Source organism: Fukomys damarensis, unplaced genomic scaffold (genome assembly GCF_012274545.1).
Source record: "Fukomys damarensis isolate Sample0158 unplaced genomic scaffold, DMR_v1.0_HiC HiC_scaffold_3, whole genome shotgun sequence".
Classification (NCBI taxonomy): Eukaryota; Metazoa; Chordata; class Mammalia; order Rodentia; family Bathyergidae; genus Fukomys; species Fukomys damarensis.
This window is the reverse complement of record NW_022900915.1, coordinates 6,381,611-6,393,294: the sequence shown is the minus strand read 5'-3', so window position 1 is coordinate 6,393,294 and position 11,684 is coordinate 6,381,611. Positions and strand designations below refer to the sequence as shown.

At 35.2% G+C, this 11,684-nt stretch overlaps 1 protein-coding gene across 1 annotated transcript in view; it reads right to left on the bottom strand.

The window, feature by feature from the left end:
* Nucleotides 1-11,684, bottom strand: part of Isoc1 (isochorismatase domain containing 1) — a 160,901-nt gene that overhangs the window by 100,169 nt on the left and 49,048 nt on the right. The window lies entirely within an intron of this gene.

The window sequence follows — 11,684 nt, the reverse complement described above, 5'->3', positions numbered from 1 at the left end:
CCTATTTGCCCATCCGTTGGAAACTGGATAAAGAAGTTGTGGTTTTTCTATAAAATGGAATATTACTCAGCCATAAAGAGCGAGAGAATAGATTCATTCATAGGAAAATGGATACATATTGAAGATATACTCCTAAGTGAAATAAATAAGTCACACATGTGTAAATACCAAATAGTTTCCCTGGTGTGAATATTCTGCAACAATGCATAAGATTCTAATAAGATTACTGACATTTAGAAATTTGAAGAAAGGAGCTAAAGGTGTAGGGAAGGTGAGATGCGTAGGGGAAGAACAAAAAGGGAAAAGAAAAAAATGTGAGAGAATGAAAAGATGAAAATAAAGTGTTTGTAGATGGGGAGGGGAGGAGGGGGTGAAGGGAGGGCAGAGGTAAGGTGAAAAAATGAGAATCAAGACTTGCCATGTAAAGGTACATGATCCCAACAATGAATGTAACTGTACTTACTGTATCCCTAAAATGTACCAATAAACTCAATAAAATTAAAAAAAAAAGAAAAAAAAAAGAAAGCACTCCCGGAACCTCCAGAAGGCACGGCGCGTGAAGTGATTCTCAGAGAGTCCTGACGACTGGAATAAGTACACACTCCTTCAAATGCAGAAACATCAAACTTGGCAGAAAGGTCAAAGAGAATCAACGAAACATCACATCACCAAAGAGACAAAATAAAGTGCCAGTGACCGAAAATAAAAAAGTAGGAATGCATGAACAGTCTGACAAATGATTCTACATAACTATGCTATGGAATTCCAGCAAATTTCAAAAAAACATTGAGAAACACTTCAACAACATGAGAAAGGCAACACATGACCAGTATTTGATGTTTAATGTAGAGATTAAAGTACTCTTTAAAATTTAGTTCTAAAAATAGCAGTGACAGAAAAATAGAAATAAAAATCCAAAAGAGAAAAATCAACAGCAGGATTAAGCAAGTAGAATAAAAATCTATAAACTCAAATAATACAGGTCAAGCAAAACAAAAGAAAAAAATAGCTTATGAAATGTATAGAACAGCATCAAAAGGGCAATTACTGAATCGTAAGTGTGTCAAAGGACAAGAAAAAGATAAAAGAGCAGGAAGAAATAATTGCAGAAAACTTTTCAAATAAGGAAAAATTATGTAGATATCCAGATATAGGTAGGCAAAATGTCTCCAGAAAGATTCAATCCAAGCAAAATTAATGCAGCACAAATTATAATCAACTGCCAAAAATCAAAGCTAAACACAAGATTCTGAAAGAAGCCACAGGAAAAAAAGCAAGCCACTTACAAGGGACTTCTGACATGTCCAGCAACAGATTTTTTAGTAGAAATTTTATAATTCAGTAGAGAATAATACAACATATTCAAATTTATAAACCAAAAGACTCCCAAACAAGAATGTTCTAACAAGTAAAACTGCCTTTCCAGAAGCACAGATAAAGTTTTTCCCGGATATACAAAAGCTCAGGGCATTACTCACCATCAGATTTGTCTGAAAAGAAATGGCTAAGAGATTTCTTCAAGCTGTAAGAACAGAATGCAAAAAAAAAAAAAAAAAAAAAAAAAAAAAAAAAGTGAAAATAAACCTTTATACTCACAAGTAAAAGTACAAATTCAAGATACTCTAGTACTAAATGGTGTGTGAGTCATTTATATCTTTAAAAAATCAAAACCATTACAACAATAGTCACAGTGATTTGTTAAAGTCTGTGCAATGAAGAAAGGTGCAAATGGTGACATGAAAACTTCCAATGGGGGAGGGGCATTAAAGTGTACGTGTGTGTGCGATCAAAAGAAAGTTATTATCCATCAGGACAACCTGTTTTCACTCTAATGTGCTGTTGTAAGCCTCATGGTAATGATGAAGCAAAAGCATACTAGTTACATGACAAATGAAAAGCAAAGTATCACAATACACTTCTAGAGAAAATCACTTAACCGCAAAGGAAGACAGTAAAAGAAGAAAAATTATACATTAATCAGATAAAATAGACTTTAAGTAAGAGACAAAGACACAAAGACACAAGATGGGGATCAATTTAGCAAGACGATATACCAATTATAAATATAGATGCATATAGCATCAGAGGGGCTAAATACAAAAGGCAACTGTTAACAGACCTGAGACTAGAAGATAGACCACAACACAGCAATAGTAGGAGACTGTAACACTTCACTTTCAACAATAGTTGAAAAGTTTTTCTAAGCAGAAAAATGACTAAGGAAACATTGCATTTAAACTATAAAGCAAAATGCCTAAAATATAAGGACATTCTGTCCAAAATTTGCAGAATGCACGTTCTTCCCAGCCGCCCAAAGACCTTTCACTAGGATAGACATGTTAGACCACAAAACAAGTCTTACATTTAAGAAGACTGAAATCATATCCATTACCTTTTTTATCCTCTACTTTTAGTATTTGTTAATTTTTCTTTTAATTTAATTAAAATTATTTTGTTTTACTTTAGGTACATAATGTTGTTTATTTCTAACTTACCTATAAGATGTTTAATTTAGGGGCTGGGGATTTGGCTCAGTGGTTCTACTGCCTGTCTCGTAAGCACAAGAGCCCGAGTTCGATCCCCGGTTACAAAACACAAACAAAAAATGCTTAATTTATTTGTATTATTTATAGAAATCACTAAAGCAAAAACTGTGTTAGTTCAGAAATGTATAGAAATTGAACAACATTCTCTGAAAAAATAAATGATTAATGAGTAGATTTAAAAAATAATTGTCTGGAGAAAAAGAAAAATGGAAACAACATATGAAAACTTACAAAATAGAACAAAAACAGTTAGAAGAGGAAAGTATATAAAAACTAAAATAGAAAAATAATCTAAGAGAAACTTTGTGTTCCAGCTCAAGGAAGTAGAAAAAAAAACAATTTATGACCAAAGAATTAAAATAAAATAAGAGAAAAATGAAATAAATAAGAGGAAATAGAAAATATCAGCAAAGAATTGGTATTTTGAAAAGATAAAATTTTGGAACCTTTAGCTAGATTAGGGAAAAGAGAAGAGTCTGATAATATCAAGATTATGAAAGAAAGAATAAAAAAGGGACATTACAACACATGCAACAGAAATACAAAGAATTGTGTAGTACTGTTATGAACAAGTACGCATCAACAAATTGGATAGCATAAAAAAAATAAATGCATGTCTTGAAATATAAAACCCCAACATTTAATTATGTAGAAATAGGGTAACTGAAAATGCTGATAATAAGAAAGGCAATTGAATAAGTAGTAAAGTCTCCCATCAAAGAAAAACTCAGGACCTGATGGCTACACTGTTGCATTCTAACAGATATTTAAAGAGTTATTATCAGTTTTTCTTAAAATACTTAAAAAATGGAAGAGAAAAGAATAATTCCAAACTTATTTTAGAAAGACAGTATTACCCTGATACCAATGCCAGACGAGGGTACTACAAAAGTACACTCCAGTATTCCTGATAAACCCAGATATGAAAATTCTCCATGAAATCTTAGCAAACAAAATTCAGTACTGTATTAAATAGATCATTCACCCTGATCATATCAGAAATACAAGTATGGTTCAACATACACAAATCAATAAATGTGATACACAGCATTGCATTACTATAATGAAGGACAAAAGTGATCTGATCATAAAAATGAATGCAGAAAGAGCCTTTTAAAGAAAACATTTAAGAAATTAGCTATCAAAAGAATGTATCTTAATCCAATGAAGCCCATATATGAAAAAACTAGAGCTAACATCATACTCAATAAGGAAATATTGAAATCTTTTAATATACAGAGCAAGGCAAAGATGTCAACTCTCTTCCATTAAAAACAGTTCCAGAAGCCCCAGCCAGAATAACTAGAAAAGAAATACACAAAAGCATGTGTGCAGGTCCCTGTGTGCAGATGACATGATATGATATGATATGATATGATATGATATGATGTGAACAAAATCCTAAGACTCATTGGGACAGCAAGATATGTCATCATTCACTCAGAAGGGCAACCTCAACTTGGAACACAAAGATTGTTTACTTCTGGACTCTTTCATTTAATATTCTGATTGTGTTTGATCTCAGATAACTGCAACTGTGGAAAGGGCATCATGGGAAAGAACCACTGTGGTATACAATTTCCAAGAATAAAGCAAAGAAGCTGACCACACACCCTGCTTTGCTACACAAGCTCTGAAGTAATCTATGGTAAATGTTTATCCCCGATATCATCAGTCATGTCTTGAAACTTGCAGAGAGTTTCACTTTGTATTTTGCTGAGAATAAGTACCATGCTGGAACAGCTCCCTGTCACTTTGAGTTTCTTTGCCTCTACTGATGTTTGGCAGGAAAGGGCTCTCACTCGTCCCACGGTCACTGAGTGGTCATTCCTTTCTGAATTCTGAGTTCCAGTTTGGTTTTTAACTCCATGCATTGTCTCATTGGTTTTAACGCGGTTTCCTGAAAGGGTGTTTCCTGGAACAAATACCTTCACAGACTCTAAAACACCTTACTCTGCTATTGTACGTCGGGCTTGTCCTATCACCCTTAGTTCATTGTTTTTTTCTCCACCCTCACTCACTGAAATTGTTACTGAATAGATAGCAACATGAGAAGAAATTATTACTGAAAGATCAAAACAATCTAATATAAACTAATGAAAACAATCTTGGTTTCTATTTGTAAACTTATCAATAAACAATAAACATGCAAGTTTGAAATGTTGTAAGATATTCCTTGAATAGGTAGCAGGGACCTCTGGCTTCTAGGGAGGACTTTTTGGCTTTATAACTTGGCGCCATCACACCATGAAGGTTCATTAAGAACCTGGACAACTATTCACAAGGTCAATCACTTGTTAATAAGTGACTGCTAAGATCCCAGGAGCACTGTATTTTCTACCCCCAGTAAGTATACCTCACATACTATCTAATAACCTTATTTCTCATTCCTTGTATGCTGAACAACCTCCCACATATAGACTAAAAGCTTTTGGAAGACAGTGTATGTGCCTTTAACCATTTCCATTCTCCTATTGCAGCTCTCATAAGCTGCTACAGACTCTCTCCTTAGTAAAACAACTGACTATTTCCTACACATAGATGTACTCCTGTGATAAGTACACCTCCTGAGCTTATCTGCTTTAACTGGGAATGCAGCAGATATTTAAGTGACTTTTTGTGATGCTATTTATAAGTATTGCACACACCGTCTTGCAAGAGACTGTGAAGTTATCTTAAATGCTGCTTTGCTACACTAAATGCCATATATGAAAACTATAAATAAGTAGATAATTATATTTAAGCTATAATCACAATGCTTAAATCATTGTAATTAGCACAAAAAAATAACAATCTGGGCATTGTGAAAATATATTTTTTTCAAGATTTTTCCCCAAAGAAGCTAAAAGAAATGTGTTCTGAAACCATTGTTTAAAAGGTTAGAAGTGACTTAGCAAAAATATTTCTTCTTGTGACTTTTGATAAAAGATGAAATATACTTCTTATGAAGCACATGGAAATAGAGTACCAGAAATAAATAAGAGCTCCTAGAAATCAAGGAAATGGTCTGTAGGGGGGTATTTTAAGAGTTTTTTATATCAGTCAGATGTGTTAGAAAAAGGAAACGAAGATGCATGATGATTTGAAAAGCTAGAAAAGAAAATAATTTGTTTTAGAAAAGAAAAGTTGGAAATATAAACTGATATTTTCTTGCTAAAAAAAAAAGAGAGAAATCCCTTGCAAAAACTTTAAACATACTAGGTATGGAAATTTATGCCTGTAATCCCAGCTATCTGAAAGTCTGAAGAACCGGGACTGAAAATTTGAGTCCAGCCTGGACAATGAGGCAATATCTCTGCCTCGGAAATAAGAGAAAAGAGGAGTTAGGGATACAGCTCAGTGCAAAGGCGCCGATTTCAGTCCTAAGTATTGAAAAAGGAAAAAAATTCTCGAAAATTGACAATAATACTTAATTTGTAACTTCAAGTCTAAAAAACAAGATGAGGGTAAACTTTTAAGCTATTAATGTTATTTAAGCTATTTATAGTAACAAAATACTTTAAAAAAATCCATATTTAGTGTAGTGGAATCACTGATGTGTATATTTTTGAAGAGTCACATGAGAAAATACTCATGGAAATAACACCTGCTCAGTTGTTGTGCCAGCAGATAGTCAGCATGTTATATGCATGAGGTCCCTTAGCCTTTCTACTGCGGATTTCTACCTTAGGAGGTGGAAATTCTTACTCCATTTTTAAAGATAAACTGCCCCTAAAAGGGTTAGTCAGTTTACCCAAACCAGTAAATGCCCAAAGTGGAAAATTCTATACTGCACTTCACTATATTATTATCTATTTTTAAGTGAAGAAAACAAAACCCCATAGGTTATGAAATACATAGTCACTGTGATCTTAACTATAAAATGCTTTAAAATACTCTGGAAAGAAACATAACATCCTAACCAGGAATTCTGCAATTATAGGACGATTAGAAAATATGTTCTCCTTTGCACTAGTTTTTTTTGGGGGGTGGGGTTGAGACAGGGTCTCACTATGTAGTTGAGTCTGACCTGGAACTCAAAGTGTAGCCCAGGCTGGTCTTGAACTCACAGCGATCCTCCTGCCTCAGCCTCCGGAGTGCTGGGATTACAGGCCTGCGTCACCATGCCCGGCTCTTTTGCACTTCTCTATAATTTCTAACACAAGCACATACAGTAGAGCCCTGCACAATCTGTAGTTTCACTCTCCATGGTTCCCACTGCTGCCCGAATCAATCGATGAAAAGTTTAGAAACAAACCACACACGAGTTTTAAATTGCACATAAGTCTCAGCTGTATTCTGAAATCACACACTGCCCCACTCCTTCCTGGTTGCGGTGTGAATTAATCCTTTATTCGGCTTGGTAACACATAAGCACTATCTACCTGGTTGTCACTGTGTACGTAGTCAGTCATCAGGGATCAGGTCGGCTGTGTGATATCACAGTGTTGCGTTCAGAGAGCTCTTATTTTACGTAATAGTATTCCCCAAAGGACAAAAGCAGTGATAGCAGTGATACACTGTAGTGATATCGATACGCCAAGAAGCTACTAAAAATCTTCCTTTAAGTATCATCTCACATTATCACAAGAAATTGGGGGACTATAGTACAAAATGTTTTGAGTGATCATACACACATACTTTTTATTATAGTAGGTTACAAGTGTTCTATTTTATTAATCATTGTTATTATTTTCTGGACCTAATTTATAAATTAAATGTCATCATGGTTATGTATAATACAAAAAAATAGTATATCTGGAGTTCAGACTTATCCACCACTTGAGGCATCCACAAGGGATTTATGTTCTATCTCCATGAAAGAGAGCATCTGCTATATATCACGTGTGGGTCAGGAACTGCAGGAGAAAAGACGAGTTAATCAGATCCTTCCCAACATTCCATGGTATCATTGCTGCTCTGGTCAGCACTAACCCTTGTTTATGTAATTCCTGGCTGCCTGTTACCCTCCTTCCCTGCTCCTATTCCCCTTTCCTCCTTCATGGACAACTATTCTAGTGTGTTTATCATTTGTCCTTTATTTTTTGTTTACTCTTCAAAAAACTAGCATTCATGGGCCAGGGATTTAGCTCAGTGGTTTGGTGGCCTGCCTTGCGAGTGCAAAGACCAAAAAACAAACAAACAAAAAAAAACAAACTAGCATTCCTTGGCGTGCATAAACATATCTTAACACATGATGTTGGGTTACATATTTCATTCTGTTATTCCTTTTTTCTTTGAGCACTAAGTTTTAAACTGAAGATAGAGATGGATGGAAAAGAAAAAAGATGCTGCAATCATTTTCTATCACTTATACACACCAATTTTAACTGTCACCACAGGCAGCTGTGCAGCAAGCATCTTCACACACTACTAACACACTACTACCATTTCAATGTCAGTCTTTTCCAAAACTCATTTTTAAATGTAAATGCAACTATGCAATTGTGGCAGTAAGAGGTGAGGATTCTAAGAGGTGAGCAGGCCCTGAGGGCTACGCCCTCCTTGGTGTGATTAACAACATTACCTATCAGAACTTTAAGACCCCATTTGCTTTGATCCCTTCGCCTTCCATCTTCTGCTATGGGATGCTGCAATAAGAAAGCCAACACATTTCCAGGCCTCCAAAACTGAGAGCCAATAAATTTCTATTCATTATAAGTTATTCAGTTGGTGGTATTCTATTATAAGAACACAAAAACAAAAATTGGCCCGAAAGTAGAGTGTTGCTACTCCAAAATTCTGCAAATGAGGAGGCAGCTCTGGAATGAAAAAACAGATAGAAGATGCTAGAAAAATGTGGAGGTATAACTTAAATGAGCCTCTCTTGCCAGAAAGCATTAAAGGAGATTCTAGTGCAGGTTCCAAAGAAGAAAAGACGATAGAGAAAATCTGAAACTTCCTAGAGATTAGTTGCATGGTCTTGACCAGAATGTTGGTAGAAACATTAACAGCAAAGACTAATCTGATGGGCTGTCCCTCCCAGCCAGCTACCAGCATGGTTGACTTTTATGTCAAATCTTTCTCACAGTTGTCTACTTTACCCATCAATCTATCACGACCATGTCTAAAATCATTCCTCCCAACCCACTCCAAGGTATTACCACCTTTGTCACTGAAGCCGTGCAGGAATTTCCTGGGTGTGTGAGTGTGTGTGTGTGTGGTGGGGGGGAGTCTCTCCAGCCCTAGAGGTGAAGCCAGTTTTGTTGTAGTTTCTACACAAAAGCCATTTTTTCATTATGCAAATCTGAACGTATCACCCTAGAAGTTTCACTGATTTCCCTCTGTGTGAAATAACCAAGGCAGTCTTTAACGTGGGGCCAAAGGTTCTGCAGCCTCCCCCAGCCACGCCTGCACCTGAAGGTGGACTGGAGTAGAACTCCACTCACACACCCTCCCTGTCTTCAGATCGTCTTCCCTCCCTGCCCAGCATCCTTCCTTTCTCTGCTCCTCTCACCTGCAACCATTCCTAGCTAACAGAGTCCTGGAAACATTGCCCAGAGCAGTCACGGAAGAGGAAGAAATGCATAGGACATGCTGAGGAAAGGGAAAAGTCAAATTAGAATTATTTACATAAATAAAACAAATAAAAAATACAACACAAGAAACAGGGATATTTTGGAAATAGGAGATCTAGAGATATAGGGAGGGGGAGGGAAAGGCAGGGAAAGAAAGAAAAATAATTAATATATGTTAAGTACATGTACCTACTCCCTAAAATGAATATAAACATTATGCACATCAAACGTGTACTAATAATTTTTTTTAAAAATCGAACATATCATGCATAATCCCACTCTTGTTTATATATATATATATATATATATATACACACACACACACACAACACAAAACTATATACAAAAAACTATATTTGAAATAACTTGTTTGCTCTCTTTTTATACTCTTATAAATGATAAAATGAACAAGAGTCTTTTCAACAAAGTTATTTTTTTTTCTTTCCTTTTTTTTTTTGTTGATGCTGAAGATTAAATTCAAGACCTTGTGCTTGCAAGACAGGTGCGGTGCCACAGAGCTAAATCCACAGCTCAACAAGAAATTATTTCTAAAACAAACTATAAATAATAAGTAAACTATTCAGCCTTAATATCATCAGTAGTATGCTGTCAATGGTGATATTGTAGTTATTTTACAGTATTGATATCTTTCACAGGGCATTAGTCACCAAAGCCTTACAAAGCTGTTCTTCCATATTACAGAATACAAATATTAATAATGTTTTATTAATCAAAGGCTTAGAAAGTGAGAAATGACAAGACAAGGAAGAAATGAAAAGTATAAATGAGGGCCTTGGGTTCACTTAAAACAGACATATTTATAGCACATTATAGCTACAGAAGTGAATTTTGCATCATAAAATTACATAGTTATTTCTGAATTTTATCCACAAACCAAATGTGGATTGCAACAAATTACAACGGCTACTTCCTGCAGAACTCAATAGCATATCTAGCTTAGACCTTTACAGACCGGTGACAGAGCTCTAAGCTACATAGTGCATATAAATATCCTGTATGTTTTATGTATTTTGCTGGCCAGGAAATAGTATGACATCAAGATAGGTAATTCTCATCTAAAAGCATGTCAAAGCAGTAAATTTATTAAAATTATAATTTCTGGCACATGTACCGATGTCTACACTCATATAGACAAATATACTATGACACGATGTAGGCACATTGTTGTGCAGGAGTTAGCTCTTATGCTGTTTGTCAAATAAAATGTTCACACTGTAATCTGTCTTGCTAATAAATCCTAAATTGTTGCTGTAACAAATATCATAAACTCAGCAACTTTAAAAATACAAATTTATTATTTTACATTTTTGAATATCTAAAGGGTAGCACAGATCTTAATGAGATAAAATGAAGATATTAGCAGGACTGCATTTCTTTCTGGTAACTATAGGGGAAATCTCTTAAGAATTTTTAAAGTTAGAGGTCTCTTGCGTTCCTTTCCTTGAGTTCCCCTAACCATCTTCAAAGCCAGCAGAATCCATAAATTTCTGACACTAAGTCTAAATCTTCTGACTCTCTTTCTCAATTATAAGAATGTTTGTTATCCGGAATATTTCCTTATCATGACGTCCTTAGGCACATATGAAAGAAATCTCTGTTGCTGCATAAGTTAACATAGGTCGGATATTAAGAGAATATTTTTGGGTGGCCACAGTGTTTCCTCCCTTCTCCTTCCTTCAGGTTTGTTTTTATCCTTGCACTTTTAGGCAATTTTGGGATTTTGTTTAACTGCTTTTTAAAGAAAAAATGAGATAAATGAAAAGCTCATTGGCTTATGATATCCCAAGAATTCTTCTATGACATACTTTTGTCTAAACCAACTCTTGACATAGCCCACTGAGAACAAGTTTTCTAGCTTGGAAATTGAAGGGAAGCTACTCTGAGTACTCAAGAAAGAGTAAGGAAATGAGCTGAGATGACAGGTCATGTTCAGAGTAACAGCAGAGGTGGGCGGAGGGCTGGTAAGCCTCTGAGCAGCTACTGTGCAATGCCTTCAGACTAGCTTTGAAAAACTTCCCACAAGGGACTGAAAAGCATGGTCACATTAGAAGTTGGCTTCAGATTTGATACAGGAGGAAAGAAACTGAATTAGCTCAAACATTTTCTTTTGAGTACGATCTCTTGCATAAACACAAGGTTGGGATAAACCCTGAAAATCTGAAACTACATTTTATTCGCTTGCCAAAAGAGAAAGCATACATGGGATAAGACCACTAAACTGCCTAGTAATAATGCGTGGATTGCCCAGTTCACTTACTGTCCAGACTGTTGATGGACAGAAATGGAAAAAGCCATGACAAACTACAATTTCAAGGTAGGTCCAAAGTCACAAAGCTAGTAGTTCAAGCCTGGAGGTGAGTGGATGCCTCTACCTTCTGAAATGGCTAGTTCTTTATTGAACTATAGGATCCTATAGGATGCAGCAAGACAAGAATAATATATATGTATATACATATCTATACTATCATTTTAATATTTTAAAAATAGCAAATAGCATGATAAAATATTTTTTTCTAAAAGACAAATATTTATTTACCATTTTAATATCAGGAAGAAACATTAAAAAGAATTTAAAATAATGGTAAAATTAGAATACGGTCTGTATTCACCAATTAATGAG